At 51.7% G+C, this 4,536-nt stretch overlaps 1 pseudogene; it reads right to left on the reverse strand.

Moving 5' to 3' along the window:
- Positions 1 to 3,201: 3,201 nt before the first annotated feature.
- LOC146692647 (uncharacterized) lies at positions 3,202 to 3,925 on the reverse strand (annotated as a pseudogene).
- Between the last annotated feature and the right edge of the window lie 611 nt (positions 3,926 to 4,536).

The following is a 4,536-nucleotide window of genomic DNA, read 5'->3' on the forward strand; positions in this document are numbered from 1 at the left end:
GGATATGTAAAGCGCTTTGGGGTCCTTAGGGACTAGTAAGGCGCTATATAAATACAGGCCATTTACCATAATGTTACATCTGTGAGATGATTTTGAGTATTTTTTTTTCTCTAGTAATGGAGGATGAAAACCATTACAGACTTCAAAGGGCGAGAGACCGGTGGCAAAAGAGACGTGAAGGTTATGAGACAGCCCAGCCCACAACAGGTAACGAGGCCAAAGCGACGGTTGGGCGGAGACGAAGCACCTCAAGAAGCGCCCCAACTGTTGATTGGTCCGTTCAACCTGCCCATTGGTCTGAGGGTGATAGCCGGACGAGAGGCTGGGAGACGCTCCAATCAGGTGGCAAAAGGCTTTCCAGAACCTGGCGGTGAACTGGGGCCCCCGATCAGAGACTATGTCCTTGGGGAACCCGTGAAGCCGGACGACATGGTCCAAGAGGAGCTTGGCCATCCGTTTGGCAGAAGGGAGGCCGGCCAGAGCGACCAGGTGCACCGCCTTAGAAAACCGGTCTACAAAGGTGAGGATGGTGTCAAGACCGTCCACGGATGGGAGGCCGGTAACAAAGTCAAGGCCGACATGGGACCAGGGACGTCCCAGCACAGGGAGAGGGCGAAGGTTGCCAGCGGGCGGCTGAGTGGAGGACTTGGCCTGAGCACAGGTGTCACAGGCATAAACGAATTCACGGACGTCCCGAGTCATGGAGGGCCACCAGAAGGCACGACGGAGGAGTTGGAGGGTCCTGTCGGGCCCCGGGTGACCAGAGAGCGGGGAGGAATGAGCCCAGAGCAAGGCCTCCTGACAGCACCGGGATGGTACATAGAGCCTCCCAGCAGGGGTGTCAGGCGGAGGTGGTTCGGTGGTCAGGGCATTCCGGATAGAGTCCTCCAAGGGCCACCGAAGGGGGGCAGCAAAGCAATGAGAAGGTAGGATAGGTCCAGGGTCTGACGTGAGGCCGTCCTGGGCGAACTGTCTGGAGAGAGCGTCTGCCTTAGCGTTCTTGGAACCAGGGCGGTAGGCGAGGTGGAAATTGTAAGGCTAAAAGAATAAGGCCCAAAGGGCCTGCCTTGGGTTGAGCTGCTTGGCAGAACGAATATGGATCAGGTTCTGATGATCAGTCCAGATCAGAAAAGGGTCTTTCGCTCCCAGGAGCCAATGCCGCCACTCTTCTAAGGCCCACTTGATGGCCAGGAGTTCTCGGTCTCCGACACCGTACCGTTGCTGCATGGGAGAAAATTTCATTGACACTGGGGACCCCAATCCAGGATCTGGCAGGAAGACCAGGAGATGTGGGGGTCATGTTGACGGAACCAGGGGTATCCAAGGATGAGAGGAGAGGAAATGGCTGAGACTACTAGAAACTGGATCTCCTCCTGATGATCCCCAATAGACATGCGAACTGGCTGGGTCTGGAACTGGATCGGGTAGGGTAGGAGGGGTCGCCCATCTACTGAGGTCACCAGGAGAAATCGATCGACGGAAGTTAACCGAATGCGAAGTTGAGAGGCTAGTGTTTGGTCGATGAAGTTCTCAGCGGCTCCGGTGTCCAGGAGGGTTTCAGATGAGAACTGTTGGTGTTTCAGGTGAAATATTACTGGTAACAGAAAACGAGAGGGGTCAGAGGAGTGGGAAGGGCCAGGTGGGACTCCCCCACAGTCTACCTGGCATCGTCGTTTCCCGGACGTAGCGGGCACTGGGGACGACGGTGTCGAGCTGATCCACAGTAGGCGCAGAGACCCTCACGCCAGCGTCTCTCTCTCTCCTCTTTGGAGAGTCTACCCAGCTGCATGGGCTCCTCGCTGGATCTACTGCTTGGGCTAGCAGTGGCTCCGTCAGAGGGGGGAGGAGGCTGCGAAGACGTGGCCCTCTGAGGCTGGAAGGATTTGAAGGCCCGAGGGGTGTGGCGAGGCCGCGACATCACTTGTTGGTCGATCTTCAGGGTGAGGTCCACGGCCTCATCCAGAGTTTTTGGGGCCTCACGGCCGGTCATCTCATCTCGGATGTAATCAGCCAGTCCCTCCAGAAAAATAGAGCGCAGAGAATCATCTCCCCACTTTAGCTTAGCGGCCAGGATACGGAATTGGGAGGCAAAGTGACAGACGGGTCGACTGCCCTGGCGTAAATGAAGCAGCTGTGACTCCACTTCCACTTCACTGCTCGGGGGAACAAATGTCTTTTTAATGCCTCCACAAACAGGGCATAGTCATTGCAAGCTGCAGATTTATTGTTGTAGAGAGCCGCGGCCCATTCCTGAGCCTGGCCAGACAAGAGAGAGGTTAACAGTGCAACTTTTGCACGGGCGGTGGCGTATTTAGTGGGCTGACATTCAAACAGCATGTCTAAAGTGGTGAGCAAACCATCAGGCCGCCCATCAACTCCGTTCCACTTATCTGGTAGTCCGATCTGGGGCTCCGCGCTCACCGGCGCTGGCTGACGTTGCAGCAAGGTGACGGAAGTGGAAAGTTGGAGGACAGTTTCGGTGAGGGACTTCATTTTTGTGCTCATCCAATCTACCACACCGCGAAGATATAGTACTTCGGCTTTCAGCCGTTCGAATTCCTCTGTGTCAATATGCGGCTCACATCCTGTCACGATCAGGCGAATTACACACAGTAGTTCGGCGTGCCCGTGTGGCGTGCTGGCTAGACCCAAACGCGGCGAAGGCTAGCGGTGGGTTGGAACAGACACGCAGTTATTCTAGTAACAATCAGTGCACAAAGCGTAGCTTCGGAACTGTCGTTACAGATGGAGAGCGAGCGGAGCCGGGATGAGAAAAAGTATCAAAGGGACAAACACTCACGGTTGCTGAATCAGGCGGAGACTGACGTCGGCAAAGTTTCGGAGCTCCTGACATGAAGAGAACGATGTCTGAGCGGCGAACAGGTGGGTGGCGTCTCTCTTTTAAACCCGGCCCCGTGATCAGCTGATCACCGGCTGACACTTGGAAGAGAGAGACCTAATGTTTAATAATCCACATTTCACTGTTTTACTCTTTTGTTCAGAAGTGGATGCTGTATTGTTCTTTCTTTGTTATTTTTTATGTTTAGGTCATTTTTTGCTGGTTTTTAGTTTGTTTGGTTTTTTTTGTCTGTTTGGGACTTAACACAGTCTCTAAGGGGTTTTGGGGGATAACAGGAGGAGAGAAGCTGCAGAGAGGAGTGCAAGACTGCAGCTCTGTTTCCTGGTCCCAACTCTGGATAGTCACATTTTGGGGGGTTTAATAAATTTGGCCAGATTTCTAGAAATGAGAGCTGCTCCATCCAAAGTGGGATGGATGCCGTTTCTCCTAACAAGACCAGGTTTCCTCCAGAAGGTTTGCCAATTATCTATGAAGCCCACATTGTTTTGTGGACACCACTCAGACAGACAGCAATTTAAGAAGAACATGCGGCTAAACATGTCACACCTGGTCTGATTGGGGAGGGGACCAGAGAAAACTACACAGTCCCACATTGTTTTGGCAAAGTTACACACCGATTCAATATTGATTTTAATGACCTCCAATTGACGTAATCAGGTGGCATTACTGCCGACGTGAATTGTAATTTTACTGAATTTACATTTACCCTTAGCCAGCAGTTTTAAATTTCCCTCAATGTCACCTGTTCTGGCCCCTGGAAGACAGTTGACTATGGTTGCTGGTGTCTCTAGCTTCACATGTCTGAGAACAGAATCGCCAATTAATAGAGTTTGATCCCCGGTGGGTGTGTCGCCGAGTAGGGAAAAACGGTTACACACATGAACAGGTTGGTGGTGTACCTGGGGCTTCTGTTTAAGACTATGCTTCCTCCTCACTGCCACCCAGTTGTCCTCTTTCCCCTGCTGCTCGGGGCCTCCCGGGGGGAACAGCTATAGGGCCTACGCTACCTTCGGCTGTACCGGCTACAGGGGCCTGGCTAGCTACGGGTGTATCAGAGTCTCCAATTCAGTAATCCTATCCTTTAGAGCCCCCCCCCCCCCCCCAAGAGCACCTGGCTGCAGCCACTGGGGAGCGCCATATTGCAACCTCCACAGTAACCAGAAACACGTGACCTCCACACTAACCGGACACACGTGACCTCCACACTAACCGGAAACACGTGACCTCCACACTAACCGGAAACATATAACTTCAGTTAAATCGACTTTGACCACAAGAGCACCTGGCTGCAGCCACTGGGGAGCGCCATATTGCAACCTCCACAGTAACCGGAAACACGTGACCTCCACACTAACCGGAAACACGTAACTTCAGTTAAATCGACTTTGACAGTGAAAACAAAATTGTGGGGTTTTTTTACTATTCATGCTGATAAATAAATTTGGTTCTAAGTGTTTTTTAACACTCTGGGATTATTAAAAAAAATCACCATCCCTTCAGCTTGTTCGTGGCAAAAGTGTCCATGTGTTATGTTTTTATTTCTTTGCTACTTTTTCTGCATAAAGGTTTTTTCATAAATATAAACTAGTCATTACTTTTTACATGTTTAATCCTTCAAACACCTTTTTCTAGTACAATGCACTTGTTTGAAGACAACCTCAAAACTAGGGATGGGT

Source organism: Copadichromis virginalis, linkage group LG15 (genome assembly GCF_057382275.1).
Source record: "Copadichromis virginalis isolate Kocher_CV1m ecotype Utaka linkage group LG15, C_Virginalis_male_GT1.1, whole genome shotgun sequence".
Classification (NCBI taxonomy): domain Eukaryota; kingdom Metazoa; phylum Chordata; class Actinopteri; order Cichliformes; family Cichlidae; genus Copadichromis; species Copadichromis virginalis.